This window comes from Anomaloglossus baeobatrachus, chromosome 1, assembly GCF_048569485.1.
Source record: "Anomaloglossus baeobatrachus isolate aAnoBae1 chromosome 1, aAnoBae1.hap1, whole genome shotgun sequence".
In the NCBI taxonomy this organism is placed as follows: Eukaryota; Metazoa; Chordata; class Amphibia; order Anura; family Aromobatidae; genus Anomaloglossus; species Anomaloglossus baeobatrachus.
Window position 1 is genome coordinate 272,279,223 of NC_134353.1, and position 14,165 is coordinate 272,293,387.

The window sequence follows — 14,165 nt, forward strand, 5'->3', positions numbered from 1 at the left end:
GAGGTCAAGAAAGATTACCAAATCTTCCCATGCTTTTCATTACAGACAGTGGCTCAATGGGTAGAGCTGCTGCCTAATGAGAATTAGTTCACGAGTTCGAGTCCCGGTAAATAATTTAATTTATCTATAATTATAAATTATAATTATTATTTATTTATAATTTAATTTAATTTAATTATGCACTGAGTGGAGGAGCCGGACATCAGCTGTGAGCCGCGGGACACACCTCTAAAATTGGAGGAGTTCACGGAATGAGGCTGCATTGAGCCCTCACTTACAGATGTCGCTGAGTGTGGATTACGCCGGACCTGGATATTTGGGGGCTTAATAAAGTGGTGAAAGAGGGTTTTTTTGGTGTTTTATTTCAAATAAAGGATTTTTCGGTGTGTTTATTTACTTTACTTACAGATTAGTGATGGCGTGTCATAGACGCTGCCATTACTAATCTTGGATTTAGTGGCAGCGATGCATTGCCATTAACTCTTTATTACCCTGATGGCCACCGCATCACGGCAATCAGGAAGGGCCGGTGAGACGCCGGCACTGTCGCATCTAATGGATGCGACATTCTCTTGACAGCAGCAGGCTGATATTCTCGGCTGTGAGAGGCTGGGGCCGTAACCATGGCCCTCGCCCTCCCCAGCCTGAGAATACCGGCCCGCTGCTGTGTGCTTACCTCGGCTGGGTATCATTTGGGGGGGACCGCACGTCGTTGTTTTACATTATTTATTTATTTTACTACACGATATAGACCCGCTCACCGGCGGCTGTGATTGTTTGCAGTAAGACAGCTGTCACTCAGCATGGGGGCGTGTCTGACTGCAACCAATCATAGGCGCCGGTGGACGGGGAAAGCAGGGAATACGAGATGGATTAATGTGCGGCCGGCATTTTCAAAAGCTGGAGAACCCGCCACAGTGTGAGAGCCATGCAGCGCCGCGCCCGTGATCGGTGAGTAAGAAAGAGAGAGGGAGAGACCGACTGACCATAATGGCCGCTGGCTTATATAGCCCCTATGTTGCCGTGCGGCCAAGCCAATCACAGTAACACCCCAACAAAGATGGCTGCGGCATTACTGTGAGGGCAAGCAACGTCAGATGCATTGATTGGCTGGAAAATGGCGCCAGGAAGTCCAGAAATGAAAATGAAAGTACCGGAGCGAATACCATATTAGCCGTCGGATAGCGGATACCTTGGGTACCCTATTATCCGTCGGATACCGAATAGTGGCGAATACATTCGTTCATCCCTAATAGTTAACTACTCGCTCAAGACTGCTGACAACCCCTGAAAATATTACTGATATGACCTAATGTTTATTCTGTTATGTGCTACATGATACATTGCTTTTGTTTCATATTAATGCTAATAACAGTAATGTTTTATTGCAGAAATGTGACTGGCAGTTAAACAGTAGAAAATAATGATATCACTGGAGGACATAGAAAGAAAGAGGTCCCCTGTGCAAGAACAGTGATTGGGCCCTTTTCAGTCCAATAGCTCATCAAAATGTACAATTCCACCTGGTTTTGGGGGTAGAAATTGACCCCTTAACCTTTGAGCGCCTGTGCGGCTGCCACGGTTGAACCAATGATATTATCCTCACTGGATGATATAGCAAAATCACCTGCCAGCAAGCAGCAAATCCTGCAGTGGGGAGGAGTTTTGGAAACAAAATAGGGGAAGGTTTCTGGTTAGTTAGTTGGTTTGCAGTGAGAGACTGAAGCAAGAAACAAGGCCAAAGATTGATTGCTGTGAAAAGAAGAAGACTTTTGATAGCTATTGGATAAAAGATGTGGCAGTTTTGAGCCTAAATATGGCACGAGCATCCTTAATTCCTTGGCAAATGGAGCAAAGAGGAAGGAGAGCTCAGCTGAAGTGAACATCGCTGTGGATTTATGAGACCCTAAGACAGTAAAGACAAAGTGGCTGAGACAATGTGTAGGCTGGTGGCTCAGTGGTTAGCACTGCAGCCTTGCAGCATTGGGGTCCTGGGTTCAAATCCCACCAAGGACAACATCTGCAAGGAGTTTGTATGTATTGCCCTTGTTTGCAAGGGTTTTCTCACACACTCTAAAACAGGGGTGGGGAACCGCCGGGCTGCATGCGGCCCGTCATGCCCTTTTATGTGGCCCCCGGGCAGATTCCCGGGAGCTGTAGTGCTGGGGCCGCCAGCCCTGTAAATGACCACATGCACTGTTTGGGCGAACCAATGGGCTCTCCCGCTGTCCAGTGTTAGCGTGATCAGCGGTGTGTGCCTGTCCCTCTGCTCTTGGGAGCGACCTGCCCGCCCCTCTTTCCTCTCATGCGGTGTGCCCACCCCTCTGCCCTCTGGAGCGATCTTCGCGCCCCTCTTTCCTCTCGTGCGTTGTGCCCGCCCTTCTGCCCTCTGGAGCGATCTGCCCCCTCTGCCCCCCTTGGAGCGATGTACCCGCCTCTATGTCCTCTCTTGTGGTGTGACCGCACCTTTGAACTCCAGAGCTATCTGCCCGCCCCTCTGTCCTCTCATGCGGTGTGCCCGCCCCTCTGCCCTCCGGAGCGATCTACCCGCCCATCTTTCCTCTCGTGCAGTGTGCCCGCCCCTCTGGCCCCTGGAGCCATCTGCCCATCCCTCTTTCCTCTCTTGCAGTGTGCCCACCCCTCTGCCCTCCAGAGCGATCTGCCCACCCCTCTTTCCTCTTGTGCGGTGTGCCCGTCCCTCTCCCTCCGGAGCGATCTGCCCCCTCTGCCCCCTTCAGAGCGATGTGCCCACCTCTATATCCTCTTTTGTGGTGTGACCGCATCTTTGAACTTCAGAGCGATCTGCCCACCCCTCTGTCCTCTCATGCGGTGTGCCCGCCCCTCTGTCCTCCGGAGCGATCTGCCCCCTTCGGAGCAATGTGCTCGCCCCTCTGTTCTCTTGTGCGGTGTGCCCACCCCTCTGCCCTCTGGCCTGCACTGTCTCTGGCACTGTGTGTGCATGCCTGCACTCTGCTCCCCATTCAGTACTTTGTGTATCATCCCCCCAGAGTTGTGTGCAACGATCAGTGCTGTGTCCCACAGCCCATGCTGTGTATCACCTTAGGTTTGTGGCTCCCCAGTAATGTCAGGGCTCTGCAGGTGCTGTGTGCAGCCCTCCAGTGCTGTGTGCCCTCCTAATGCTGTGTATCACCCCCAGTGTTGTATTTCCCCAGTGATGTCTGTGCCCCCCTCAGTGATGTCTTTGTCCCTAGCCCCTCTTGTGATGTTTGTGCCCCCAGCCCCTCTTGTGATGTTTGTGCCCCAGCCCCTCTTGCGTTGTGTATGCCCCCCCAGACCCTCTTGTGTTGTTTGTCTCCAGCATCTCCTGTGACTTATACATCACATTGGAGATGCTGGGGGCATATACATCACAGGAGACACTGGGGACATACACAACAAAGGAGGGGCTGTGGGCATTTACATCACAGGAGGGGTTATGGATATTTACATCACAGGAGGGGCTGGGAGCATATATATGTCCCCATCTCATCATGTGATGTATGTGCCTCCAGTGTCTCCTGTGATGTGTATATACAGCAGTCCCAGCGTTTCCTTTCTGTTGTGTATACGTCAGTCCCAGCATTTTCTATGTGATGTATATGCCCCCAGCCCCTCCATTGATGCATGTGCCTTCAGTGACTCCTGTAATGTATATAGAGCAGTCCCAGTGTCTCCTATGTGTTATATGTGCCTCCAGCATCTCCTGCGATGCATATACAGCGTCTCCTATGTGATGTATATGATTTACCAAATATTATTATGCCAAAGAGTTGACTGTGCTTCAGACCGAGACAAACCTGGAAAAGCAGTTGTTAGAAGCAACATGATTAGTATCACCGAACATCACAGCCGCACCAAGAGAAGCAGCTCCGGCCGCCACAGTAGTGGTGAGTTAATTAATTGTTTGACCAAATATAGTAGGGTCATTTTCACATTGATAAATTTGTGCGGCCCCCGAAGGTTGGTAGACATTTCCAAATGGCCCCCGGCAGTAAAAAGGTTCCCCACCCCTGCTCTAAAACATACTGCTAGGAAATTTAGATTGTGAGCCCCAATGGGGACAATGTTGCCAATGTATGTAAAACGCTGTGGAATTAATAGCGCTATATAAGTTAATAAATATTATTATTATTATTATTATTATAACTTGAAGTGTTAGTGAAAAAATATTTGACTTGCCATGGAATCAATGATGTTCCAATCATGTTAAGGATCGAAACTGCCATGTCTATAATACAGGGAAAACACTAAAGAAAAGACAAGCGCAAATAGGGTCTTATCTGTGAAGAAAGAAGTATTGCTAAATTTACTGAGTGTTCACATGGCACCCACAACATAGCGATAATGCTCAAATGTGTGGCTCCTGTGGCCCCTTGGATAGCTGAAATGGAAGCCAGGAAAAGAAAGGTTAAATATCCGCGATGCCGATGGACAAGAGCACAGGATGTGAAGAGATCAAGTCAGATAAGTAAAATCCAAGTAGCTTGTGTCAACGCTTTTCGAAGTTTAAAACTTCTTCTGGACAGAAACTGCTATAACTAATATTATATACAGTGTGTCGACTCATATCCTGTCCACCGCCGATAACTTGAGAACGGTGGCAGCTATAGACATAGAAGTGGTGTCTAGGTAAAGTATCCAAGTGCTACGCAATGAAACCACCTATAGCACCACCTTGTGGAAAAAAACGGAGTTGTCATTTTTATCTTGAAAATGGAATGAGATAGAGAAAAAACTGAATTAAAAAGTTGTAGGGCATCATCAATTCAATACAAATCGACACCTTGCATACAGAAATGCTATGATTAGAATGTGTAAAACTCACCAGGCTGCTTACGTGAAGCGATATCTCATGGAGACCTCCCTACAAGTCATTGGGTATGGTGGCTGCATGGAGTGGCATCGTCACTCACCTGACCTGACCCCATTGGACTTCTTTCTGTGAGGTCACATCAAACAGCAGGTGTATGCGAACCCTCCACCAACATTGCAGGACCTACGACGATGTATTACAGATGCGTGTCACCTACCATATTGCACAACGTGCAGCAAGATACAGTATGCTGTCCAGAGTTCAGATGTGGATTGCAGCTGACAGTGAACACTTTGAGCATCAAAGTTAAATGAGCGCCAAATGCGTGACCAGCATTCAATGTTTTGAGGGGTCATGGGTTTCATATCATAGCATTTCTGTATGCAAAGTGTCGATTTGTATTGAATTGATGATGCCCTACAATTTTTTAATTCACTTTTTTTCTCTTATCTCGTTCCATTTTCGAGATAAAAATGCTAACTCCGTTGTTTTCCACCAGATGGTGCTATAGGTGGTTTCATTGCTACTTTACTATACCTAGACACCACTTCTATGCCTATAGCTGCCGCCGTTCTCAAGTTAATGGTGGTGGACAGGATATGGGTGGACACACTGTATAGTATATTATAGTACTTTCTGTCCTGAAGAAGTTTTAAACTTCGAAACGCATAAACACAATTAACTACTTGGATTATGCCTTTCTAGCTAGTCCTCATCACATCCTGTGATCTTGTCCATCGATACTGCGGATATTTAACCCTTCATTTCCTGACTTCCATGTCTTTAATACAGTCACAGGCTTGCTACCAAAAGTCTCCTTCCTTTTAATTTTATTGTAGAGTATGTAAAGTGGTGTGTACGTAATGGCATAATATAAATTACAGTTCCCATAGACTCACATCAATTCCCTATCAATATGTCTTCAGAGTTTGGAGAACGAACTTACAAACTCATTGAAGATGACATCCTTGGTGGAATTTACAGTGCTAACCACTGAGCCACTGCTCCTACACACACTACAAACCTTGCTTCAGTCTCTCACTGTACACCAACTAACTAACTAAGTTCCTCCCCAGTGCAGGGCTGATGACTTGTTAACCCAAACATGTCTATAGAAATTTACTATAATATATTTTCTATTGTAAAACTGCAGAAATGAAACATTTCTACAACATGCTTGTTTACCACTTTTAGAGCATTTTTTGCATAGCCCCAAAACGACCTTTTATTATACCTATAGCCGGTGCAGTCCGGTCTGATCGGTGTCTTTAGTGTTGATTCGGTGCCTCCTCTCTTCCTACTGTCACCATCTTCCTTCCCTTGTTCATGTGGATGATGTGTCCTACGTCATCCATACAGTGTCTCTAAACTGCACTCCTGAGTAGGTGTACTTCACGCTATCCTGCTGAGGACGGAGCCAAGTACTATATTGTACATGCACCGGCTCTAGTTCAGGGTCATCAGTGCTCTCTAGCCATAGTACTTTGCTCTGCCCTCAGTAAGACAGGGTGAAATACGCCTGCAAGGGAATGCAATTTGAATACACTGTATGGATGATGTAGGATGTGTAATCCACATGAAGATGGGAAGGAGGATAGCGATTGTAGGAGGAGAGGAGACACTGGATCAAGAAAAGAGAAGCCCATTGGACCAGACCACACAGTCTGTGGATATAATAAAAGGAATATTTTGAGCTATGCAAAGGGGAGGTGAGTATAGGCCATCTTTATTTTACCAGGGGGATACAGTATTTAAGAAGAGGTAGTTTGACAAGCGGTGGACAATCCCTTTAAAGGTAACCTACCAGCAGGATTTTAATATATAAAGTAAAGCTGGTGCTATACTGGTGCTAGGATGTTGAATGTAAGCATACCCTTCGTTCAGAAATTGGATGTTTTATTTCAGAAATATGTACAAGTAAAGTTACATAAATACTCTGATTGACAGGTGCAACAGGAACGGAATGTGTGGGTCAGGTCTTGCTATCTATTCCCGCCCCTGTCTGTCTGCCTGCTCCGGAATTAACATCTATGATGGCGAAGGGGCAAGGAAGGAAAGGCAGGCTGACAGGGGTGGGAATAGATAGCAATACCAGACCCACATATTACCTTCCTGTTGCACCTGTCAATCAAATAGCAGCACATTGCTGCAACATTAAAGCACATATTTATGAAATAAAACATCCAATCGCTGAACAAAAGATATGCTTACATTCTGCATCCTTTACTTTATTTATGAAAATTCTTCTGTTTGGTACACTTTAATACCTATTTAGATGGGCCACATTCAGCACATAAACTAGTTCTGATTGACTGTATACTGCCATGGCTCGGTCTCAGGATTCAATCCGGAGACCACTGGTTTTGGGATCAGTTCCTGGGCTATTGCCTTTTCTTCCCTGTCCAAATGCTGATTGCCTTGGTTTCCCCTTATTGGTTTCTTCCTCTCCAGATGTTTCTAATTCCCCATTATTGTTTGCCCTGTCACATTCTGGGCTGTTATATATGTTCACCTCTCACTGCACTTCCTTGCTGGTTATATCTCTATTTGAACTTGTTTCAGTTTATTTCTTTTTGGGTTTGTGTTTGTTCCTGCACACTTTTTTCTCCCTTTGTTGGCAGTCTGTGGCAGCTTCTCTTTTTGTCCGTCAAGAGGCAAGACAAACCCCTCAACAGTCTTTTAGGGAGTCAAGTCCGAAGTAGTGTTCTTAATTGTGTGTCTAGGGTCTCCTTTTCTTTTCCATTATTGTGTGTGCGTTTTATGTTTATAACTAAGGATGATCGAATACCTCAAATATTCGGCTTCGCGAATATCCGACGAATAGGTTGCCGCTATGCAAATATTCGATGCGCAATGTAAGTCTATGGAAAGCCCGAATAGTTCTGAATAGTTGTTATTCGGGTTTCCCATGGACTTACATTGCGCATCGAATATTCGTGAATAGTCGACTAGCGGTGACCTATTCGGCAAATAGTCGCAAAGCCGTAGATTTGAGGTATTGGATCATCTCTATTTATAACATATACAAGTCAATTGACACTTTTTTTGCTGTTTTGATTACATGGGGAAACAAAATTGATTAAAACAGAATGATTGGTAATATACCAATTTTGATTATTTTTATGCTGGCATCAATGATATGATCACCCAAAAAAAATGTAGATTTTGCAACCAGGACGTTGTGGAATAGGGCACCAACCTGAATCTTTGTCCTGGAAAAAATGGCAAGGATTCTTCCGAAGATATAATCTATCTGACTGCCACAAACGTTTCATTTTTATAGAATGAATGCTATTTTTGGGGGGAATTGGAATTGGAAATTCTATATAATTTAATTCAAGAACAAGAATAATTCGTTTAATGAAATCTTCCCTGGCATTCTGCCCACGACAGCTGAGCGTTGTGTTATCACAAAGGATGGACAGAGTTGTAGACACTATTTGTGGCTGAGCTTCATGCATTAAGACATGGTTATAAATCAACAGATGAACTGCACATTATTTTAACAGTCTCATTGTATCAGCAAAGTGGCTTCTCTAAAAGGGTCATAGCAAGTAGGAAAAGAGCAAAAAGTCAGAGTGTGGTTTATAGCCGATTCTACTCATAGACTTGTTATATTTATAGATGTAAAGCTTTCTGCTATTCTCCGGGGCTCGGTTTTCTGTCTGGCAATGACCCAAAGATCTGGATCAGTTTTAATAATAGGCTGAGTATATAAGCAAAGCATATAATCTATAAGAGTTGCCATAAAAATGTACAATTAATTTCAGAATGTGATGCTGATATGTGTATAGCTGCAAACCAGTTTCAGATATGAAAGAAGCTTAGGAAAAGTGTAATGTAACATGTCATCAAGGTCACAAATAGTGCTCCAAATATTGTGACTGAAAAATAATATCATGAATTCATTTTCAAAGTAGGCCCGGCTTTTCACCTCCTCGCTCCGTGCGTTATCACTGAGTGAAGACAGAAAATGTACTGAGCATGTGTTATAACATGGATTGTGGGGTGGAGGAAATTGTAAATTGAAGGGGTTTTCCCACAAAGTTAATTTTAAAGTTCATTTTAACCAATAGATCTTGGAATAATATTAAGTTGCCACAACTGGATGTGTTTAAAAAAAATGATCCTGTACTGAGACAATCTTATATATGTGCTCTAATTACTGTGTAATTTTAAGAGGGTGACCTAGTTTGTCATGTGTTCCTACACCTGAAGACACCAAATGTGTTTAAATGTTACAATGTGAATTGTGTCATGCGTCTTTGTGTAAAATGTATTATGTGACCTGTAATGTGCTTTAATAAGTATAGTGTAAGGTTATCTGATCACACAGTACTGTAGTATAAGATGAATAGGAATTTTAGGTAGGATATAAGCTATTGTATGTAGACTGTTGGTAAGATATGAAGCCCGCCAAGCAATGTTTAAGTGTGGAACTAGCCCACAATGGGTGGACTTCATGGGGTAAGTGTCTGTTTCCTGTTAGAGATTGAGATAGGGAACAGCTAGTGAATAGTACAGATGAGCAAGTCATATAGAACACCAAGGTCACAGTTAGTAGGTGTGCAGCGCCCCATTGGGCAGGTGGTTAACCTACTCGTTGCAGGGCCGTTGCGGGTCGGGTCAGGCTATGTCACGAGTTTGTCTTGCCCGGTTCCGTTGCCCCGAGGTGAGCAGTAAATGAAGGGGAAGCGGGGTGATTGGGGAAACTTTATCGTGATGCCACCTGTGGTATGCGGCCAGGGAGTAGCCGCCGCTGCAGAATTCCTCGCCAGGACAGGTGTTACGGCAGTCGGGAAGGTGTCGGTCCCCACAGGCGGAGCGGGCCCCAAATGGATGACAAAGGGTTTGGCAGTCCCCTGGAAGTGCCAGAGGGTGGGGTGATGGCGTCGCTAATCAGAGTCTGAGTCACCAACTGCGGTTCTAGATTCTCTTACTCACTGATTTAAAGCGGCACCCAGGTGCTGGTCTCTGCCGTCATGGGCTCCGGTCAATCCCAAGCAAGTGAGGGGCTACCACCGATGTTTGAGAAGAGAGAGAATCCTTTTCTTAGTATGTCCCCCTCAGCAGTTAGGAACCCGAGCGGAGCTCCCACTCCAAGCCCCAGGCCTAGTAAAGTCCAAGAGCTCCTGAAGTGTCTTGTCAGAATGATGGTCCCGACTTGTCTGCCTTATGTGAGTGTGTTGCGCCTCCTTCTACCCCAAGTGGAACCCGCCCCCCAGGTGGCTGACTTCAGTGACTGGGGAAGTCCCATGCATCTTGATGGCCACCCCCCTATCCACCCTGAGCCAACCCCCCCCCCGTGAAAAGGCTCCTAAGCTGTATGTAAAGTGTGAATGTGGAACACTGCCTAATAACCCCCCCTTACCTGAGAAGGATACCGCACCTTAACTCAGGTGCAGTACCCAATGGTGACTAGAGCCTCAGGGATGCCACAGGTGATTCATGAGAATCCCAAAGCAGAACCTGACTGTTGAGATAATGAGAATCTTTCTAGAGACTATAGCTTCAGACGGGACAACTTGAGGGTTATAGACTAGCTATTGGCCCGATGCTACACATGGAGCTGGAGAATGGATGGACAGCCTGGCCCCTTAGCCTTACAGGCATGAATTTACCATCAATGGTGAGTGACAGAGAAGAACTATCCCGTGCGGAATCTTTGTTAGCAACCGCAAACTTTGAGCTCTTCACTGGGACTATGGGGGTACCCCATACCCCAGCTTCTCAGGAGAAGTTAGGCCTTCATTGTGAAGTGTCTGAGAGCATGCAGCTCGACCCCTACTATAGGATAACTATCCCTTGAAACTACTTTGGCAAAAGGGAAGGTGAAGGGAACCAATTATATCGGAAGTTGACCATCAGAGACTTTGTTTCTGTGTACCGAATGCTATATCAAGTAAACATACTTAAGCTTTGTGCCCATTATCTCACCTGTAACGTTGGATTTGTTGGACTACAAGACCTTTTGAAAATGGACTGTTTGTCTTTACTCCAAATGGGACCTGTTTTGCCAATTCCAGCGGCGACATGCAGCCTGCTAAAAGGTATGTCCTGCACCACACAAGTGCATGCACTCAACCAGGTCCACAACAACCACATTTTCCCCCTGTGGGGTGTGACTGAGACCTGTGCCTCGCCTGAGCACCTTCACATAATGGCATTTTCTGACCATGCACAGAACATGATCTGAACATATCACATCTCCTGGGCATGGGAGGATGCAAAAGAGTATAAAGACATTATAGTATGGGATCAGAGTTTATTCTTTTGTGAGGTAAAATATTTCCCTATCTGTTTTAAAAATGTTTTACCTCAAAGAATGGATTACATGTGGTTCCATGATCTAAAATCTGTATACTTTTTTACTTCCTCCCCTGACCCTGTAGATGTGGTATGATCAGACCATGTCCCTGTACAGTCAGACACGGCCATTACACAGTACATAGTAGGGAACACATATAGGAGATTATCTCAGCACACAAAAAAAATTAAACACATCCAATTGTGATACTTGTGATTATTCCAAGATCTATTGATTAAAATGAACTTTGTTCATGGGACAACCCCTTTAAGGATGAATGAACTAAATTATGATATTTGAACACCTGAGGCAAACTTTTATGAATGATGGTAACAGTGATCTTATTTGCTCCTTACATCAGACATCTGGCAGATGAGCACAAGATTTATAGAAGGACGTAAATTGTCATCTCCCATTCACTTGATTCTATTCACTGAAACTTAGTTACTGCATATTTGTACGGCTGAGCTCATATATTCGAAAAATAGCAGCAAAATCATATAACAACCATGTGTCTAGACTGTACTTGCTTTACAATACCAGCAATTCACAAGTGTGGGGCATTCTACCACCCGACCCGGACAAGGAACCTATGGACAAAGCATTAAAGCATTCTGGCAACTATTAGAGAAACAATTACAATTCCCACATGAGTTGAGATTGCAGTCATAAATGATTCCATTAATTGCAATTATTAGATCAATTGCGAATATAGTTAATACTCAAACTACTTGTGACCCTGGATAACTTTACACCATTAAACAATTACTTTTTCTAACGTGGTCCAAAATTGTCTGCTGAATATGCCTAAGGCCCCCTTCACACGTACGTGAAAAAAACGAACCGTTTTTTCACGGACGTATTAAAGTGGTTTGCTCCCCGTGTGCCGTGTTTGTGGCACATGCGTGTTCTCTGTGTGTTATACGTAATAACACACGGAGAACGGAAAGTCCCGCCTTACCTGATTCTTCCGGAGCTGTCTGTGGTGCTGAATGACAGTGTCCGACACAGGCCACGTCCCGCTGACTCTGCTTCCGGCCCCCAGTGAAGAAGATGCGTTGTTCAAATTCACTAGGGGTTGGATGCAGGTGACAGCCGCAGCAGAGACTGCAGGGCTGGTGGAGGTGAGCATGTGTTTTTTTTATTTTTACAATGACACGTGTGTTTCTCCGGTACGTATCACATGGGACCGCATCCACACTACATCTGTTGCGGGCCGCGTGACACCTGTGCTGCCGGAGAAAAACGGACATGCCGCCATATGGAGCACACGGGCTCACGTCTGCTCCACACGGAGACACGGGCCAATGGCTGAACATGTGCGTGCACATAAAACGATTGATTTTACTGGGTATACGTGTGCCCGTGTCTCTGGTACATGCGGGAACGGACCTAGCATGTACCGGAGGTACATGCGTGTGAAGGGAGCCTAAGGCTATGTGCGCACTAGAAAGTGCCTTTTTTTAAGAAAAATCTGGACCTTCTTAAAGAATCCCGCACCCGCGGTAAAAAACTGCACCAAAACCGCAGCGAAATCCACATGCGGATTTACCGCGGATTTACTGTGGATTTTCTGCAGATTGGTCCCTGCGGATTTTTACCTATATCTATAGCAAAAACCGCAGGTACCTGCGGAAAAGAAGTGACATGCACATTAATTCCACATGGGAAAATCCGCGGGTAAATCCGTAGGTATAAAAAAATGCAGTGTGCGCTCAGCATTTTTTTTAAACCCATAGGATTTGCTGGGGAATGACTACAGCAATGTTAGACACATTTTCTGCAGCAAAACCGTGGTAAATCCGGGGCAAAATCCGTGGTAAATCCGCAGCGTGCGCACAGGGCCTTATAGTGGTCAGAGCACTTCTAAGATACAGATCTTCCAGTGCCCTGCAAAGACATAGCTGTAAGTGATAAGATTATGGCTGCCTGCAATCACCGCCACAAGGAGCTTACAGCACACTGCTTAAATCCAACACTGTTTAAGAAAAAACAGTATAAAATGTTGTAAAACCAAAAAAAACCTACTTGCACCTTTATTCCAGTCCAGTTGTCTTCCCACTCTTAATTTATAAATGATTGGCAAATGACCACTCCATCCAATTAGTGCCCTGGTCATGTGCCATACTACTATTATCATGCCTTTCATCACTAAGTGGTGATGCCAGAAGCTGGGTAGCCCCTTTTTTAACACCATATGCAATAAGCTCCTAAGCATTTATTGTAGTTTTGGTTGCAAGTATTTCAAATATTTTTGACCACTTTGGAGATGTTTTAAAGCACAGAATCTGTAAAGGTTATGATGAGGACATAACGAAAAAAACTTTAAGCAAGATCAGCATTGGTAAAAAATAAATGGAAGAATTTAGTCCATATTAAAAACCAAAATTAAGCAAATATCCAATAGTGATTATGGAAATATAGGTATTCCTTTTGATTAAGAGAAAAGAGCTAATAGGAATAAAATATACCTTTTAATAATTACTTTTAAAATTATGCAGGAGCGTAAGTCAAAAATTGTAGACAACTAAAAGTGCAACCATCATAATGAAAAAATTGGCTTGATCTCATCAAGTTCATAGTAGAGATCCTCCATTCATTTTCTCCAAATGGAAACTGCATAACAAGAATTGTATAAATTTTACCCTGTCGTGCCTATGCGTAGCTCCTGCCCTAACAAGGGCAGTCCCCAAGTGTGGCAAATATTACCCCAAATAGTGTGTACCCTTCCAACATGTTTATACCCTTAGAGTGTGGTTTCCTCAGGGGAGCATTATAGATTATAAGGGGGTTCCTCTATATATGCAGTGGCAGAATATAATGGGGTGGCATGTATTTGCTTCACCTCCAGTAGCAAGTTCCATCTAAAACTCACCATATTTAAACCTGCTGCCTCATCTGTCGGCCTCTGAGGTCACTTCCGGGTTTCTAATATAGCCATTAGTATTTTTTTAGACATGTATCAAGTGTACCGTGGGCATGTCCGTTCCCCATACAGTTTGTTTCCGGTTTCCGTACAAAACTCCGGCCCCTCCCATAGACAGT

General features: G+C 44.5%; 1 protein-coding gene across 2 annotated transcripts in view; it reads right to left on the minus strand.

The window, feature by feature from the left end:
* The window catches only part of PRSS12 (serine protease 12), a 283,643-nt gene that overhangs the window by 213,577 nt on the left and 55,901 nt on the right, over positions 1 to 14,165 (minus strand). The window lies entirely within an intron of this gene.